Genomic DNA, 20,589 nt, shown 5'->3' on the forward strand with positions numbered 1-20,589 from the left:
CCTCGTCGTAATCTCGTTCGTGGCTAAAGAACTCACTTTTCTTTTATTCTTTATCCTTCTTTCTGTACTACTACTCTTATCTTCTTCTATTTCTTCTTTTCGAGAGATTCCTTCTCTCCCTCTCTCTCTCTCTCTCTCTCTCTTTCTCTTTCCCTTTCTCCTTCTCTTTTATGTTAACGTGAAGAAGGAAAGAGAATCCTTCTCCTTTCGTTTCTTCGTTTGGTCCACGATGTGTGTGTGTGTATCAGAAGAGAGTGAGAGATAGAGAAAGAGAGAGAGAGAGTCCCGTCGAGTTTCTTCTACCATACCCCCTCCTCTCCCCTCCCCTCCCCTACCCTACCCCCCCGTATACTGCTATTTGCTAATAAGACTCCTTTCAGCGTGCACCTGGCCTTTGGAAAAGACGCCGGCGTGTTTCTCAGTGCCGGCCCGTACAATTCGTGCAATTTAATGCGATCTGAATGCTGGTATTAATTAACAGACGAGTTCCATTTACCAACTCGGAGTCGTCGCACTAGCTACGTATTATTCTTTCTTTCTTTCTTTCTTTCTCCTCCTCCACCTTCTCCACCTTCTTCTCCATCTCGTCCTCCTCCTACTCTTCTTCTTTCTGTTGCCGATTGTGCCTTACACCAACGTGAGATGATCACGACGATGAGTAATCGTAACACTGAAAGAGAAATACTTTGGAAAAAAGAAGAAGTAGTAAGAGGGAGTGATAGGGAGTGAGAGGTGGAAGGGTGGAAGGGTGGAAGGGTGGAAAGGGAAAACTTTACCACGCGTTGATCTTTCGTGAAAGAGAAGGCAGAAATATATACATTAGTACGCGACGTCGTTAGCGCAAAGTGGAATTTCCTTCCAATGGTTATATTCTATACACACAAGAGATGACTGCAAACGTATGCCAATGCACCAATGAATTACCTGTGTACGTGGAAAACGTTTTTCCCTTTTTTTTTGTTTCTTTTCTTTTAGAAGGTTGCTTCAAATACTAACTATATATATATATATATATATTTCGATGCTTTCATGAAAGCCGCTGATGTAATTGTGCCTATCATTTGACTTAATATAATCTTACCGACCAGCACCCTCCTTCCTTCCTTCCTTCCTTCCTTCCCTTCTACGATCCCTTAATATCTTCTATAAGCAGAGAGAGAGAGAGAGAGAGAGAGAGAGAGAGAGAGAAACAAACGTAGCGAATTCCCTCCTACTTATCCCTAGGGATGATTTGACCGAATCCACAGTCACGCAAGGGTGCTTTCAAGGGACACGAAACCTTACTCCTCGTGTATACATTGTATACATGTATATAATATATATATTGTTGAATGGGAATATGAGCTATGAAAGATGGAATTATTGCTGCTAGTATATATATATATATATATACAGTTACGTATTATGCATTTATATACATTGTAGGAGTAATATAGTTTTATAGAAGTTTCTAATAATAACATTGTTTTTTTTTATATATATATATTTTTTTTGTTTAACATTTATTTGATAAATAATGAAGACATTTGAAAAAAATATATCGTATTTCGCTAACTCGAAGGTTTTGCCTTCATCGTTACGGTGAGAGATATGTTTCTCATTAGTGTCTATTGTTTCTACTTTTTTTTTTCTTTTTTTTTTTGATTCGATCATAACAAGTGGCAATTAACCCTATGCGAGCAATAAGGGTTGCCGGTCAACAGTAGCAACAGAGTAGCAGCAGCAGTAATAGCAATAGCAATAGCAGTAACAGTAGCATTGATAACGAAACGAAAAATCATCAAGTGGGGAAGGAAGGAAGGAAGGAAGGAAGGAAGGAAGGAAGGTAGGACGACGACGATGCTAGGTAGGACGACGCCAGGAGAGAAAGGTGCTGTGGAACCTGCGAAGAAAGGTTCGGTGTGTGAGAGAGAGAGAGAGAGAGAGAGAGAGAGAGAGAGAGAGGGAGGAATAGAAAGAGTGGGGGTGGGTTGGTGAATGTGTGTGAGAGAGAGAGAGAGAGAGAGAAAGAGAGGAACTCTAAAGAGACGACGCACACGACGGCCAAGCGCTCGTGCCGGTACATTCACGTACACGACGCTGCGTGACGTCACCGCATTGTTAGACGAGCAAGCATTGTAGTCACTATTGTGAGTCTCCGCCATTATTCTAAGACAATCGTCTGACACAATGAGACGGACGGGGAGGATGAGCGAGGCGGCCGATTCTCTCTCTCTCTCTCTCTCTCTCACTTACTCACTCACTCACTCACTCACTCACTCTTTCACCACCCCCTATTTCTCTTTCTCTCGTTTTCTTTATCTTCCTCTTTTTCCATCTCCCTCTAGTATAAAACGCGCGTATACCTGTCCACTCTTCGGCCAGTACTTTCGGTATTCTTTTGCATAGTATTGCGAAGTCCTTTCTATTCTCTCTCTTTCTCTCTCTCTCTCTCTTTCCTATTCTTCTTGCATTCCTTCTTTGGGATCAGCGTCGTGACTCTGCTCTAGCGATACAAAGATATATTGAATGGCAGGAGAAAAGAAGGAATATGAATAAGATGCTAAAAGAAGGGAATCCCCTTTTATGAATTATCTCATTATGATTTGCGTGTTCAGTATTTGAAAATTTATTCCCTACTATATACATATTCGACTTTGTTACCAGATCTATTTTAGGAATGTCTATGCAAATGATCGATTACGATTGATAGAAGAAATAATGATCGGAAGTAAATAATAAGTAAATGTGATCGATCGTAAAACATTCGGGGAAAGAAGGTGGTGGAACATGAATCGGACATTTAATCGAATCAATCGTAATTAAACAAAGTCCTTTTCTATCGGGCTACCTGACATGACGCGTTGCCTTTGGTCCTCTTGCTTTTCCTTCATTATCTCCCTTTCTCTGAACCACCCTCTCCCTCCAACCCTCAGCAAGCAACCAAGCAACTATCCAACCAACCAACCAACCAACCACCCTCTCTCTCTCTCTCTCACTTTATCTTTCTCGCGCGTTACCCCTCCCACCTTTCTTCGTGCTTCGCCGTGGAAGTGCAGGGGGATGAAAGGAGAACAAGAGAAGTACAGACAATGGATTCGGCTCGCGGCTGTGTTGGTGGTGCTGCATTGTCGCTCGGCATTGTTGCGGCCCGGTTATTGTGTCGCTGTTTTGTGACCGATCGCAAGGTGGCGCGCCTCGTGGGCACGGACCCCCGGCCACGATCGTTAGGCACGTTCGCGATTATTTTGCTGAACGAATGTACGAACGAACGAACGAACGAACGATAAACCAGGTACGAAAGGAAACTCGCCTCAAGGAAACTTGCGAGTCACACCCCCCCCCCCACCTCAAAAAAAAAAGAAAACTAATCGCCAATCTTATTTTTTCGCGTCAATGTTGCATCCTCCCTCCCCTTTGATAAACGGGATCACTCGGTAGACAAACAAAATGGTTCGATGGTATTTTTATTTTTGACGTATTCAACGTGGAATGTATACGAGTTAGAAAAAATAAGTATCGTATACCTTCTAACGGGTGTATTTGAAGGAAAATAATAAGAAGTAATAGTAGTATAGGTGAAGAAGGTAACGGTAGCCCGTAGCTGGCCTTCATTGCCACGAAGTTGTTTCCAGGCGCCGTGGAGAAGGCCATTGTGAGAGACTCTTGCACCGGGCATTCATGGGAATGAATGTGCCCTCCGGAGCGACACAGTCTCAGATGTAAGACACAAGAAGCATAAAAGAGTTGCCATTATGCGAAGCTTAAATAACAGTTGCGCGCGCGCGCGCACACGCGCGAGCTACTCTTCGACGACACAACGACTACGACGACGAAGAAGAAGATGTTGACGAACGAAACGTCGTCGTCGTCGTCGTCGTCGTCGTCGTCGTATACACCAATGAAGAGAAGAGTGAGAGAGGGAGGGGTTGAGGGGGTGAAAGGAAAGGGAAAAAGAAAAGTGCTTGAATTCTTTAAGCCGGCAAATTTCTATGGACCGTTTGTGGTGCTACTCCTGCTTCGCGTGCGGCCACTTCTCTCTTTCTTTCTTTCTTTCTTTCTTTCTTTCTTTTCTTCCCTCCCTCCCTCCCTCCCCCTTCTTTTCCTCTTCGAAAGTTCTTTCATTCTTCTAGCTACCCCCCTTCCTTCTTCTGTTTTACTTCTTCTCTCGTTTTCTTCTTCTTCGCATTTTCATACGGTTCTTACCCTTCTTTCCTGCCGCTTCTTCTTCTTCTTCTTTTTCTTCTTCTTCTTCGCATTTTCTTTCAAATTCTTTAGAGCGCATTCTATCTCTTTTTCTATTTACCGTTGTCAGTAGAATCCGTAGACGAGAACAGGTAAGAGAGTCGCGAGACGTCGTGCCGTGAGAAGGTGTTTTCTTTTTTTTTTGTTTTTTTTTGTTTTCTTTTTTTTTACTTTTTAAACATAAATGTTTTATCGTTTTATTTGGTTGGTGCTTACACCTGTCGCTTCGTAAAGTATACGACGAAGGTGGTGTTTTATTTTAAATGCTAATTATCAGATAAAAAATCTCGCTCAATTCGTAGTATTGAAAAGATTTAATACGAGGCTACCAATGCTTGTTGGACGAGGAAAATGAAAAAAAAAAAATAAATTTAAAGATAAAAGAGGAGAATATGAGAGAACTCAGAGTAAGTAGTAGAGGAATAGAGAAAGAGAGAGAGAAAGAGAGAGAGAGAGAGAGAAAGAGAGAGAAAGAAAAAGGGTGGAAGTGGAACTTCCGTAAGACGATACTCGAGTCTCGCTCGAGTATCTCCCCTCTTTCGGGCCGTGTCTTTTAACAGTACGATGACGAGGGGGAGGGGGTGGATGCTGCGAGAATCCGTTCGTCTCGAGTGTAGTACATTTGCAATTTAAACTTTGACTCGAGCATCTTGACACCTTCAGCGTAATTAGAGTGTTATTTGTATGTTCGTATTTTAAGTACGGCTTTTAGTATTTTTATCCTTCCGATTATTTTGTAATTTTTTTTTTCTGTCCGATTATCTTATCAATTACTTTATGCTATTTTAAAAGAATTTTTTTCTTTTTTATATATAGAAAAGAAAGAAAAAGAAATTTATTACAAAGTGGAAAACAATGATTGGTTGGACATTGCAAGACGGTGTGAGAGAAGCTTAAGTCGAAGCAAGTAGAAACAACAGGTGCAAGCCAGACGAGTCGTGTCGGTGGCCCGGGGGGCTGTATCCCTCAACCCCTTGACTCGCAACCCCTCCAGAACTTGCGGTTGTGTCAGGCGTTGGCCTCTGGCATTGCAGTTGGTAGTACGCGTTACTCTCGTCCCTGATCCTCTCCTCTGATCCCTTCAGTTTATCCCGCAAAGCGGTTATCCGCCTTTCGTTTCACCCCTGAACATTTTCTCACTGATCTTTTCGCCACGGTCAAAAGCTAAGTTTCGGCATCGATCAAATTTTTATTTTATTTTCTTTTTTTTTTTTTTTTACATGTAACGTTTATTATAATATACGAATTAGTATTTAATTACAAAAATAAAAAAGAAGTTTCATTCATTTTGAGATATGTAGGCACATGCATCATTTTATACGAGCTCGATATCATCTGTGTGTCATTTCATCGAAGAATAGAACTTAAAAAACGAGTTATTGGCCAACGCCTGGAATAAATCATAGGCTCGTGCGCGTGTCATTTTTTTCTTTGCACATTAACGTGTGGGTGTGTATATGGTGCGGATGAGTCGATGGTGTAACATGCGGCTGGTGGATCGAGTAGTTGCGCGCGCCCTTATTCGACTCTTTTGTCTAGGCGTCCATTCTCCGGCACATTATCAGGCCTATTGTCCCTCACATTGTTACCCCTACCATGTCGTCTCATTGTTTTGCAATTTCCCCCACTTAACCGATACGACCGCCCTACCAGCAGCAGCAGCAGCAGCAGCATCACCAGCAGCATCGCACCACCTCGTCGTCGCGTTCTTCTCTCCTCTTCCGCTTGATGCTCCAACCCTTGAGCCTCGCCTTTTACCCCTCTAGCGTACCTTTATTCACTCACTCACTCATTATCTCTCTCTCTCTCTCTCTTGCGTGCTTAGAAATTCGTGGGTTTTCGCGTGCCTCTGAGAGATAACGAGACAATTCTTCGTCAATCCTTCTTCCTCATTTCAATCTATTATTCTAACTTTAAAATTGACTATCTTGTAATAATAGGATGTAAATCGGTATAATTCGTCCTATGAGTAAAATGTTCTTCTTGGATGCATTTATTATTTGTTGCGATTTTAGAAAATCGTATATCTCCCCGCGTATTCGCGCCAAGTGGTTCATTCAAAGTTACTCCTCCTCCCACGTATCTCTGTTGCGACAATAGGTGCGTGCTGAACGGAACGAGGCAAATGTATAACGCGAGAAGTATATGGAAGGAGCTTAAAAATGTCGATCCCCCAATGGAAGGAAGGGGTGAGTGTTGGGGGAAGGAGTGGGAGGAAAGGCCGTTCTCTCTCTCTCTCTATTTCTCTTTCTGTGTATCGTTCATCGTCGCCTGTATGCAACGGGCGAAGTTTCGAAACGAGTATATTTCAGTCACCGCGGTAACCAGGCAAAACGGATGCCTGGAAAACAATAATTAGGAACGCCCGGTGCGCGAATCCATATAACGTACAGTTGAGAATATATTTCAGAGCTTTCAGCTTTAGCCCCTCTCACTCCCTTCCTCCGTTCCTTCAGCGAGCAGCCTCCCAGCCGCGTCGAGAGTACCACCCGCGAATGGAAGCCCTTGGAACTCCGTAAAATAGACAAAAGCCTCACTGCCGAACAACTCGTCTATTCTACTGCGCGGTTACGAGCGAACGAGCTTGAGCGTATAACATATTCGCCTGGATTCTGTTCCTTCCAACTCTCTCTCTCTCTCTCTCTTTCTCTCTCATTCCCTTTTTTCCCTACATCTCTTTTCTCGTTCGCACTCACACTCAATCCTCTTTCCTTTACGCACCAGGACCACTAACGCACACACCCACGTGCGAGCTCTTACACCGGTATCGTCTCATTCTAGTTACGGCAGTTACCAACTTTTAACAGGTTCTCCTCTCTGTCCAAGGATTACTACTGTTCTCTATGGATAAACGGCTTCCACAGACTCTACCATTCGTTTTCTACAGATATTATTAGTAATGAAGTTTCAATAAAAAAAAAGAAAAAATAACAAATAACATATTTCTCTTATCTAACTTATCATATTACTATATTATCGATCAATGCCTTAGAGTAAAATATCAGAACATTGATTGAAATATTGTATAGGTATCGTATACAAAATCGATGGGAAACAATTAAGGTAAATTAGGTGAATTAAACATTGGATTAAGAGTGAGTGGTGGTAGTGTAGGTATATCTATTGATTGCCGAATCGTAGCGTCAAACGTCGCACCTTTGGCAATTTTCTCGTTCGTTTGTTGGAATGAACAGGATGAGAAGGGGGAGGAAGCTTTACTCGCCGACATCGGGTATGTTTTCTCTCTCTCTCTCTCTCTCTCTCTCTCTCATTCCCTAATACGTCGAGTCACGACGTGGCTCGTAAGCGCGAATATCGTTCGCCACGATGGAATTATGGGTAATGCTTTTGCGACGACTGCATTCGCGTTATTGCATTACACGTCGTTTGCGTACGAGCACTCTCTCCCTCTTGCTCACTAACTCACTAACTCACTCACTCACTCACTCACTCGTTCTAACATACACAGCTAACAGGGGGTTGAGCGAGTGAGCGAGAGAAAGATGGATGTTTGGAGACGTGCGCGTGCTCACAGCTTTCTCCACTTACACATGCGAAAGCACGTTTTCGCGAATGCTCTGTAACCAACACTAAGGACGAAGGAACGAGCTTTTACTCGTACGGACGTAACTCTGGCATCCACCACCAACATGCGCGAAGGCAAACGAGGATAAGCACAATAGCGAAATACACGTGGTATGCTCGTTCCGTGCGGCACAATAAAGGAACCACCGGCATATACCTGTATGATAATGCGAGGAGAAACGCGTTCACCCTCCTTTCTCCTCATCCCTGTACCTTCCTCCTCCTTCTCCACCATTTCTACCTCTTCCCTATCTCTACCTCAGTACTTCCCTCTTTCTCTTCCTGGAACTGCATCGAGCTTCGGTGCATCGTCGACGTTCCTCCTACACCTCTTCCTCTTTCTCCTCCTCCTCCTCTATATGGGCCTTCCATTCTGTCCCGTTCGACGCTTCGCGCTCGATATTGCGTGCTTCGTATGCAGGAAGTTCCTACCATGGAGCCAATGTCAATGACGAGTATCCAGGCGTGAATGCGATGCTAGTGATCGAAGGGAACTACTTTCTCTCTCTCTCTCTCTCTCTTTCTATCTATTTGCATTTTTTTTTTTTACTTCTATTTCTATAGATGTCCCTTTTCGTGCTTTTCCCGATGAATCAATTTCCTACTCGTTGGATAAGCTCGTATCATCATGAACCTATTTTGATTTTATTACGTTAAAAGAGACGAGTTGTTCAAATTTAGTTATGGTTTTAGAATGAATCGACGATCAACGAGACTCATCTGTAGAAGTTGGTAACAGTTATCGTTAGCTGAACGAATTTTATCGATATTCAATTAGAAATTTATGAAGTACCTTAACGAGAGGGTTGATTATCCATACTCATCAAATTTCATTTAGATAAATTAACAAGTAAGATAGAAAAAATTACACAACATTACTACTAATCATTTATCATATAACAAAATCATACATTGAATAAATCTGATCAATTAGATAAAGTCTCCCACGTAAGTAGAAAAAGACCAATGGATTTTATTCGAGGGATTTCGACTTTGGTTTTACCGAGGGATATGAGGAAGTGATGGTGGAGGGGGAGGAGGAGGCTATTAGACGAGGAAAACAAAGAGTCTGTCATATCCTGAAGGAAAGAGGTAACAGTAGCAGCAGCAGCAGGCAGGCAGGCAGGCGGGGGCTTTGGAATTACTTTTAACGAGTGTCTCTCCTCGTCGGCGAGCTTATTCGAGGTGACAAATGAATATCGAGGGCCGTTCGCGAATGAATCGGCAAAGTCGATCGTTCGAACGACTACGACGACGAACGTAATGTTGAAGGTTGTAGGGGGTTGAGGGTGGTGGGTTTTGAAGAGAAGGTGGCTTTTCGGGGTGGCACGGTGGTTATGCCGGTAGTGGTATGGTAACAATGGCTCGCCGCGTTGGTGGTCGGCACAATGCCGGCTTGCCTGACTTCTTTGCGTGTCAAATGACTGAAAAGCCGTGGGGAGTGCACGACGCCACCACTGCCATAACCACCGTCACAACCACCGCCACCACCATCACCACCACCACCACAGGAACGAACTGTGCTAGAGATGGCAGAGAGGTGGACTCGCAGGGGTTGCAGGAGGAAAAAGGGGTAGCGCTACCGGAGAAGAAGGAGGAGGTGGTGGTGGTGGTGGAGGCGGAGGAAGAGGGCTGCAGGAGAGGGAGGAACACGGTGGTATGAAAGGCGCGCTTTGTTTGGAAACAATGCCGATACTCTGCTACATCCTCATCTCCATTCTTCGCCTTGACGCAGTGCCGCTCCGAAAAGGGTTGCCTTTATTCATCCCTGATTAAAGTTATAGGTTATTTTCGCTCTGTTTCGCCGGGAAATCCGTCCTCCCGAGAGTCTCTAGTCTATGCCCTTTTCGTCGCGATCGTGCTTTTCGTACTTTTCTTTCTTTTTTTTTTCCTTTTCTTTCTTTCTTTCTTTCTTTCTTTCTTGTTCATTCTTTCGTTCGATGTACTTTAAACTATTCGAGCGATCTACGTTTATTTTCATCTTTTCTTTCTGTTTTTTTTCTCTTCTTCTTCTTTTTTCATTTGCAAAACGGAACAAAGTGAACACGTTCGATATGTCGGATTGATGATAATTGCGAAAAGGGGTATCTTCAAAATGTCAAATATGCGATCGGGAGAGTCGTATTAATTAGGCCAACGTCGAATCGAAGCATTGAGTTTCGACTTAATTCGGCAAAGCACGTTCCAACGTCATCCTAGTGGTGGGTATACTTTGTCCAACGAACGAACCATCCCTATTATCCTGTCCGCGCTATTCCCCGCGTGCTTTCCGGCTTGCAAAAGAAGAGACCAATGGATGGGGTGGTAAGAGGAGGGTTGCAAGGGGAGAAGAGACGTCGTCGAAGGAAAGCTCATAACAAACTATTGAAAAGCCGACGAATGAAAAATCAATGGCGAATGGTGGTGGTAGTGGTAGTAGTGGTAGTGGAGGTGGTGTTGGTGTGGGTGGTGCTGGTGGTGGTGGGCACGAGCCGGACCGGACCAGGGACGGATATATACAGGGTGGTTGGGGGTGGTTTGGTGAATGGAATATTATTGGGGCATCCTTTCACGCGGACTCGACGGAAGCTAGAAGACCTCATCTGGCGGGCTGTATGGATGCCGTTCGCCCCGGCAATGCCGCCTATTGAACCGTCCTTTATACATACATACATATATGTATAACTCACGTAAATACTAACACGTTGATGTTCTTGTACGCACGCTTCGTAAGTGTGTACACGCGCCATCTTCGAGTGTGCCAGGGGGTTACGTAGGAAAGCAAGCAATACATACAGGTGTTCAGCATCTACTACGTTGAATGTGTGTGTGTGTGTGTGTGGGACCGAACGCGTAACTCGCGTGTTCGCTTGCATCATTCGTGTTAGCCACGTACACACGTACGTATCCGAACGTGTGTCGGATTCGTCGCGCGTACGTGTGGGTTCTTACATTTCATGATTTATCACGCAGCTTTCAGCGGGCCTCAAAGCACCCTGAAAGCGCGCAGATTGATAAAAGAAATAATAGAGGACGCGAAATAGAGGGACTCGATCAGATAGGAGAAGAGAGCGCGAGGAGAAGGGTACCACCCTCACCACCACCACCACCACCACCACCACCACCGCTACCACCACCGAGGGTTGGATTTGGCACGAAGCAGAGAAACGACGACGATGACTAGGAGTTGGAGAAGCAAAAGGAACAGGAGGGTTATAAGGATTCTCTCTCCCCGTCCCTTCAAACAGAAACCCTCCTCCATCCTTTCGATTCGTTTTTTCCTTTTGCTCGCGAGAACACGCGACACAAGTTGTACTTCCACTTTTTCCTAACGTTCTACGATAAACGTTTCCCTTCCCGTTTTATTTTTTTTTCTCCCCCTCACATATGCTCCAGTGAATTTAATTCGATTTCTACATGGGAGAAATATTTATATACATACTCTTTACTTTTCGAGATTTACAATTTATACACATTTCATATGTACACTGTTAAGAAAATCTAATCTAATTATAATCAAAGACGATACACTTTAGTTGCGGTTAGATAGAGAAAAAATTTGGATAGGGGGTTGGACGAAGCGATAGGGTAAAGTGGGGTGGGTGGGTGGTTGGTCGTGAAACGATAGAAAGTTGCAAATGGGATGAAAGCGTAGGCGAGAGAGATGGCAAGGTACGCGGAGAAAGACAAAAGGGGGAGGTAGAGAGAACTGTGAATCTCGTGGCAGCATTGTCACTCCATTCGCTGGGGTTGCAAAGTCGGGGGCGGTTCCGACGCCACCACCACTGAGCATAGTTACCACCACCACCAGCAGCAGCACTAGGTACATCGCTCCCTACCACTGCCACTACCATTATCTACTACCTCTACCTACTACCATCACCACTTTCAGCTTCGTCCGCGACCAACACCGCCAATGCCAACGCCAACGCCAACGCTAACGCCAACCCCACGAGCTAATCTTGTTTTACTGCCGCCTTCCGGATTCTCTCCTCTACCGAATCGACCGAAGCAGTTAATTACTCGTTAATTTACTCTTTCATCGCGTTATAATAATTCTCGGTGTATCGATACTACTCTGCATTGGCTGTCGATGGATATTCGATATTTGTTTTTGCCATTCTATGTCGATACTACCACCTGACTCTATGCAAGTGGAATCGTCGGGACTCGTTTCAAGGATAATAATGTTTTCTTAACAAATGGACTCTCATGTTTTTTTTTCTTTCTTTTTTTTTTTTTTTTTTTTGAAGCAATAGAATTATTAAAATATAATAACGATGACGAGTAATAATTGATACAGTTGTTTTTATTCTTACACATTTAAGATACCTTAAGAATAATTATGAATAACTTTTGAAGTTTAAGTATGAATATAATATAATATTTCACTTGTGTGTCTAACATCATGCTTATTGTAAGCTATTCCGCAAGAGGATTCACCCTCCGTATCATTTTAACGGCAATAAAATTTTTAATCCCTATGCTAGGGAAAGGGTCGTCTTCGTTTGATATGGTACGACGACTGGTAGGAGGGTGACTTTGTACTTCTTGCATTATATAGTCATCAACCCATTCATTCATTGGGATGGGAGAGGGGGGGGTAGTCGTAACGCGTTCCAGAAGGGTTCGATTTGAACGAGCGATTTATCATTACCCCGATAACCAAACAACGATAAGGCGCTCGCGATGCCGTCGAACCATACCCATCCGTTTGTATATACCGGGGAAGTAGGGATGTATGATTTACTATTTCCTCAGCGCATCTGTTCGCTCAATTAACACCGAACCGATGCCATTTCGAAGATATCGGTGAAAGGTCGTCGTCGTCGTCGTCACGAAAATCGGTCAAACGTATCTAACGATCTTCCCAACTTGTTTTCATATTTTTATACAATCAAATATCTTGTATTTGAAATCGAATCAAGAATATCGGTAAGATTTAATTAATAATATTTAATAAATCATAATCCCATAAATGAAATGTACAAGAATGTAAACATATCCCAAAAGGCGAGCGAGCGGGGTTGAATTAAAAAAAAAAGCAAAATCAAAAAGAAAAGGTCGACGTTTGGCACGTGCTCGTTTGGGGTTGCACTTTCGTATAGGTGGGTGAGTGTAAAGTAAAAGTCGTTTAAATAATGGGGGCGGGTTTGTGGCGTATTTTTGGGAAGAATTTGTGTGCGAGCTGGCTGCTCGTCTCTGTTGCGGTACCAGTGGTTGTTGGTGGTGTTGGTGGTCCGTAGTGGTAGAAAGGCACGTGCTTCGTAGAGTGCTTACGCAGGCACAGCATATTGTTCAGTCAGGCTCAGGAGGAGGAGGAGGAAGAGGAGGAGGAGGAGGAGAGAAGCGTTAGAGCCCGAGGCAGGCAAACTAAAACGGGGGTGGTGGTTGTGGTGATGGTGATGGTGGTGGTGGTGGTGGTTATTCAGGGGCGTGGAGTCGAGCGGATGATGCGTGCACTACGATCTACCCTTTCACACGATGACAACGACAATCAGAAAGGAAAAAAAAAAAAAAAAGAAAACAACAAATTTTTCCGATCTTCTTTTTACTCCTATTTTTTCTTTTTTTTTTTATATTTCCCTTTTATCCTCTCTTTCCGTTCTTAAAACATGTATCGATCATATCCTCGTTCGTGGATTGTTTAGTCATTCTTTTGCAAGTTGTTTTATTTTATACATTTATACATTTGTTTGATAATTATTTAATTATTTAATTATTTATTTCATAATATGTGTTTAAAATTTATTACACCAATCGTATTGTAAATATATACAAAAAAATACTTTAATTTTCTATTATTGCAAAAAGATTTCTGATTCATTTTCGTGGTCGCGAGTTTGCTATGGTATAGTTCGACCATCCTGAATAATCCATTCTTAGGGGTAAAATGCGAAGGAAGATGGTGCACAATAGCTACGTCTATTCGTTTACTATCTTGGCTATCTTTCTCTCTTTCTCTCTCTCTCTCTCTCTCTCTCTCTCTCTTTGTCGTATGGACCAGAGCTCATTGTGACCGCGAAGCGGCATAGTCAGCTATTATGTTTATTAAGTTGGCAGGAGTAAAGACGTGGTTTTGTAGTAGTATTTGATATGGTGATAGTAGTGTTAAGGGAATGGGTGGGGGTGTGCTTTTGATAATAAAAGAGAAAGATAGAAGAAGAAAGAAACGAGTTGGGGAGTGGGGGAGTGGGGTTGAGAATATTCGTATAGTACATACGTGCAAAGTGTTGAGAGAAAAAGAAAGAATGAGAAAGAAAAAGAGATAAAGATAGAAGTATATAGAAGAACGGAACAGTAGATGAGAGAAGTCAGTTATGGGTAAGAGAGAGAGAGAGAGAGAGAGAGAAGGTGAAAGAGGGTTGGATGGTTTAGAAGCAAGCAGGGGTGTATTGTTCCGAGCATTGTCTGCCCCATTGTGTGACATCACGGCCCGATAACTGCCGATAAGGCTGTACCACAGTGGTTTCTTGTTGGTGTGCGTATACCATCATCTCTTTCTCTCTTTATTCCTATACGCGTGCACGTGCTTTAAATCCGACAAGTGCATTCTTATGTGTGCGACTTACACCAAGAAAGAATAAAAAAATGGAAAAGAAAAGGGATGGGAAGGGAAGGGAAGAAAGGGAAGGGAAGGGAAGAGGAGAAGGGAAGAAGGAGATGAAGGAAGAGGTATAAAGATATAAAAGAAATATAATGTGTATGTATAAGTTATCGAGCTCTGTGTTTGTGACAGCCAACGACGACGACGACGACGACGACGACGACCAACTACGAAAGAAAAAATAAAGGGAGGTCAAGTGTGTTCTCCCTTATATTTTTCTTTTTTCTTAACGACATATCGTTCCATATCGTTTTCTATCTTTTTTTTTATTTTTTTTTATCTGGATTAGATCATAGGTTATCTTTTAATGGTTAAATATCATATTTAATTTTCACCTTTTTTATCAAAGTCACGTTATTACGATTTTAATAAATGTCTTTGATACAATATCAGGTATTTCAAATTTACAGTTTTGTTGTATATTACTGTTCTATTAAGTCAGTACTTTTGATGGTGACTAGAATATTTTAATATTAGTATACTTTATATTAGTAATAAAATTAATCCGAATTTTTGTATGTGTTTTTGGTACATTTATTTCAAAAGTCGCATAATTTTATACGCCATATATATATATGTGTATACATATGTATAGATATATATATATGCATTTCTAAGTATAATATTTCCAAACGTTCATATACTTAATTCCTGGTCTCATTAGGACGCGATTTCTGTTCCAGGTGCTCGAGTCTCAGAAGCTCTGCGGCGCGGTAAGTGGCACTTTTGGCCTTTTCATAGCAGACGTTGCCCGCGGGTGAGTAAGCGCTTAAATTCGTGTGCTACCGACCGTTCAGGATATAGAAAAAGAGAAGTGTGCGGAGGTGGACTGACGGAAAAGAGAACGTTATCGAGAAGAAAGCACAGTTCCAACTCCTCCTCCTCCCTCCACTCTCTTTCCTCGTCTTTTTTATTCCTTTTTTTCCTCTCTCTCTCTCTCTGTCTTTTTTTTCTCTTTTCGTTCTTCTAGCATTTCCGCGTGAACCTTGACATCCGTGCCACGGACGTTACGCTCGTTTCTTTCTTCCGTTTTCGTTGAGTGCTTATATCATCTAAACCTACGAACACACACACACACACACACACACACACATAAACTTCTCCCTTCAAACGATATATGAATAACAATCGAAAACTATTTGGAACGAGATGAAACGTGAACGCGTGCAATGCTCATATAATACACACGCACACACACATACACGTGTGTTGTGTGTGCTTTTTTTTTTTTTACAAGCGTCCACATTTTTATGTTAATCGGCCAATCGAGCGAGCGAGCTAGCGTAACGCCTCCGCCAACTTTGGCTTCCCCATTTATTATGGTGCCTAGCTAGGTTAGGTTAACTGAAGCTTTTTCTTTCTCTATCTCATCGTTTCAATTTGTTCCACGAGAAACGAGGACAGGGAAATTGGGGTTATTGGACAAAGAGAAAGAGAGAAGAGACACACCACCAGGCAGGGGTGTCTTTCTTCCTTTTTTTTTTTTTTTTTTTTTTTTGATCGGTAAGATTTTTTTCCAGGATAATGGGGAGTAGCAAACATTAGGGTGTATTTCGTGTTACGTGTAAGGAAACTTTTTTTATTGTATGGATGAATCCCTTATGATTAATAATACTCTTATGAAGTATGTGGTATCGTGTGTAATACAAAATTGTCTCTCTTTGCCATCCATGTATGTGGACCATGTATTCATATCGAATGTTTCAAAAAAGGGGGGATGATGGTTAAATCGTTTTACATTTTTTTTTCTTTTTACACACACACACACACATAGCAAAGAGACAATTTTGGCGACGAAAAAAAATTAAGTACAAACGTAAAAAAAGAAAAAAAATTTGTCGACTCGGGGCTCCTTGTATTATTTTTGTACAAAATGTAAATTCCTTTATCGTTGAATCTACTTCGGTCGTGTTACTACGGTTTGTGGTATCAGCTCGAGTTTTAATTTCAGTACGAAGAAACGTTTGAATACCTCCTACCTCCAGCCCCCTTCTCCCCATTCCCCCTTCCCCCTCTCCCTTGTGAAGTACGCTCGGCTGGTCACTTATTCACTATGCCATTCACCGTGGATGGATTTCTTCTTTGGTGTGTCTGCTGCTGCTGCTGGTGCTGCTGTTGCTGCTGCTGATGCTGTTGGTTCCTTCTTTCTTTCTTCTTTACTCTTTCTTTCATTCTATATTTCTTTCTTTATTTATTTCTTTTTATCTTTCTAACGCAGGCCCGTTAGTCGGCATAGAAACTAAAGCCGATCGTCGAATTCTCTTTCTGTAAGTTACAACATCCCATTCCTTCCTGTTCATGTATTAGGTTTTGCTATATTATCATCTATATATATATATACATATATGTGTAAATGTAATAGATACACATTGGTAAATGTTGGTTGAATGTAAATGCGCATTAAACTAACGCGCACGTGCGATCTTTCGGCTTCCATCATTCGAAATCGGTTCGTCTTAAGGGCATCTCATCTCTCATGGTTGTTGCCGGTACAGAACGTGTGTACGAAAGAAAGACTGTGTGAGTGAGTGAGTGAGTGAGTGAGTGAGTGGGAGTGCTGCGAGAAAGGCGAAAAGAGATAAAGAACGGGATGAGGAGGAAGAGGAGTGAAGGGAAGAAAGGGGGTGGTGGTGGTGGTGGTGGTGGTGTTGGCAAGAGAGTGAGATAGAAAGACATAGAGTGAGTGAGTGAGTGAGAGAGAGAGGTGCGGCAAGCCGTTTTGTGAGCGCCGCGCAAAAGATGCCTTTGAATCCTTAATTCCCTTTGAAACTCTCATTCTGGCAGCAAAATGGCGAGAACGAGCCGTATTCTTCGGTTGAATGACGTATTGAGCGAGTTTTGTATGCCGTTGCGTCCGCGTATGGCTCATCCACGGCCCATACTCAGCTTATACGATACGTAATACATTCTCTATTTTCTCTGTTAGAAAAGTTGATGCGTTTCTTCTTCACCAAGTTGGAAGGTGCCACTGCCCTTTCTCTTTCTCTCTCTCTCTCTCTCTCATTCTCTCACACTCATCATTTTTTTCCTATTTCTTTTTTTTTTTTTTTTTTAGGAAGATGCATTCGCTTTTTTCCTTCCAGGCGGGATAATTCAGCAACAGCAGTAGCAACAGCAGAGGTGTTTACGTTTCATTGACTATGAAAATTATCCAAATTCATATCGAGTTTTTGTAATTATTTTATTTGGATAAAAAAAAAAAAAAAGAAAGAAAAGGTGATACGATAAGCTAGAATGCAAGGAAGTATGTAACTGTAACTGAACAAAAAGAGACACTTTCGTTAGTATAGTGCGTAGTAGTAGCTTGCTAGAAAGTTATGTTAGCCATTCGGCTAGAAGAATAAGGAGGGGGAGGGAGGGTGGGTGGGAGAAAAGTAAGAGCAAGAAAAAGAAAAAGAAAATAGAAAGAAAGAAAGAAAGAAAGAATGAAAGAAAGAAAGAAGAAGAGGAAGACGAAGTTCACATTATCGGGCAGCTTTCTTGCTGCGGATACAATTTCCCAACACAATTTTCTTTTCAGTCGAATCCACCGCCGTCCGCGTTGGGTGGTGGAAGTGGGTGGCAAATGGCAAAGTAGAGAGAGAGAGAGAGAGAGAGAGAGTTAGAATGATAGAGAAGGAGTAAGCGAACGAAAGGGGGATGTCGGCAAAGATGGGAAGGGAGAGGTAGTGCAGCCCATATTCGTGCATTGTGGCACGTTCCATCGCGTTCTCAACTGAACTGAACTCGACTCAACAGTGGAGGACACAATGGGCGGTATGAATAAGTATAACAGACAGACACCGGTACAGACAGACACAGGTAGCTCGGGCCGTAGTATGTGAATGAGGAACCCATTTGATAACACGCCTCCACAGCCACCCAGGTCCATTGTGTCGCTTCCTATTCAGCTGCTCTATGCCCTCTCCTCCTCCCTCTGACTCCTGCGGCCCACCCCTCCATCACCACCACCTCCTCCTCCTTCTTCTTCTCCCACTCCCACTATCCCACACTCCTTTCTCCCTTCTTTTCTTCCGTTATCACCGCGAAAATCTTGTCCTATCTTGTCCTATGTTCGCCACAGTTACGCACAACACGACGTCGATCTACGAAAAAAATAGCCAAAGATAGCCTTAGATCGAAAACATGTTCATGTTACCATTCCCAAAAAGATAGTATATTATAATAATGCATATTCGAATGCCTCTCTCTCTCTCTCTCTCTCTGTCTGTGTTGTTTGCTTGTATGTACGAATGAAGAGAAAATTTCGAAGGATACCGCTCGTTTCCCGTTGGACTCGGTACCTGCAGTAGTCCATCTCTTTCCGTACCGCACTGCATCGCATTGCATCGCATCGCATCGCATCGCATCGCATCACGACGATGTGGCTGCACCATCTATGTATTTACGTATGTGTGTACGTGTGTGTGTGTGTGTGTAGCTTGTACATCGGCTACCGACAACAATGAGCCAGAGACAAAGGCTACGTACAATGCTGATGTTGAACTCGACTGATTTCGACGATTTTTGGCCTTTGCATGTGCATCGCGCGTTACTCGACAATGATTCCCGCATACGTAATCATCGCTATGGGCACGCTACTACCCTGGTGCACTCACGAAACAGTGGTTCTCACTTCTATCTATTCATTCTATACCCTCTCTCTTTCTCTCTCTCTCTCTCTCTCTGCCCTTTCTTCTTTCTTCTTCATCTTCACTCTCTATCTCTCTTTTGATCAATCAAAGTGTCATCGAGTTTAAGAATATGATGAAAAGGGGTAGTAGGGGGTAGGTAGAATTGCTTTCTATTTTATTTGTTTTGACCCGACGACGGATTAAGTAAATACGAATATCAATGGGACGTATTAATTATGAACAATGTAATCTCTTCCATTTGGATTCAAGGATAGCTAAATAGAAAGCAGCACAACGGTTAGAGAATAGGTGACCCGCACAAATACATCATATAACACCCACCCCCCTCTCTCTCCCTACACCCCCTGTTACAGTAGACGATGAGAGACCGGATGGTAATTTCGAGCCGTTCATTCATTTAAATACCACCGTGGCGGGCCGATAATAATTGTAAGCTATCGCTGATATACGCGTTCATTGTCGTTCCATTTGACACGGTATTGCATTCTCCCGATCGTCAAGAGGAAAATTCTCTTAATCACTAAATTATAATGTTATAATTATCTACAATACGAGATAATTATAATATATTATCCGCGATAATGATAGATTGATAGATAGATAGATAGATAGATAGAGAGAGAGAGAGAGAGAGAGAGTAGGGGTGGGGTTGATAGGAGAGCTGGGGTTTTACTTCTTTCCACGTTGAATATTGGAAACAAATTATTCCTAATTAAAAAAATTATATTACATATAACTGTGATATATATATATAAATTTATCTAATTATTGTTGTTTAGTAATTTATAATTAATATTAAATATTACGGAGTAATAGAGTTAATTCGATTGTTCGATTAGTCGGTTGGTAGATTGAAATTTCATTGTTTTGTTTGTTGTTTAATGTAACATCATAAATGATTGTAATATATTTTATGTTAATTGATTTTTTTTGTCTTCTTATCTTTAACTTTTTGTAAAGATACATCTTGAATTTTTGTTTAAATTAATTAAATATCGTAACGAATTTGGCGGCAATGTATACGCGTGCGTTGTTACGTGTATGTTGACATCCTTCAAAAATACTTACTTACTTCATATGAAAAACAATTCTGTTTATGTTTTGTTTAGTTCTTCTTCGTTTATTATCTATTATTTATTTCTTCGTGTTAGATCGTGTTTAGTTTGAATGTGACGGTCGTAAGAGACAGACGTATATATATATAACTGTGAGTACATTTAAGAAATTTGCACACGTGCACATTGTAAATTATTGATACATAGATATTTTTATTTGATTAATGTTTTTTTTTCTTTTTTTTTCGTAATATTACTTTGATATAAAAAGGAAGTTGTTCATATTGTTCAACATTTTCAATATTTTATCGTTAAAAATATTTAACTTTGTTATCGTATTGGTTTGTTCGATACATTTGAGAAATATCGAAGACAAGTTAGCAGAAGTGGGAGACCTTCGATCTTTCTCAAAGTACACGTTGCATTCACTTCCGTTCAATGATTTCTAACAGACATAATCTTTCTCGAGGTTGTAGACAAGTTTCATGTTAGAGAGAAAGAAATT

General features: G+C 41.9%; 1 long non-coding RNA gene across 4 annotated transcripts in view; it reads left to right on the forward strand.

The window, feature by feature from the left end:
* LOC149031609 (uncharacterized) overlaps positions 1-20,589 on the forward strand; it is a 207,613-nt gene that overhangs the window by 31,282 nt on the left and 155,742 nt on the right. For 3 of the 4 annotated variants that reach the window (XR_016177548.1, XR_016177547.1, XR_016177549.1), the window contains exon 2: positions 15,079-15,152. This is a non-coding gene — a long non-coding RNA (uncharacterized LOC149031609). The remainder of the gene's footprint in view (positions 1-15,078; positions 15,153-20,589) is intronic. The other variant, XR_016177546.1, reaches the window with a different exon arrangement.

The sequence above is a fragment of the Polistes dominula genome, unplaced genomic scaffold (genome assembly GCF_049000335.1).
Source record: "Polistes dominula isolate Pdom_NZ unplaced genomic scaffold, Pdom_raw_medaka contig_82, whole genome shotgun sequence".
Classification (NCBI taxonomy): Eukaryota; Metazoa; Arthropoda; class Insecta; order Hymenoptera; family Vespidae; genus Polistes; species Polistes dominula.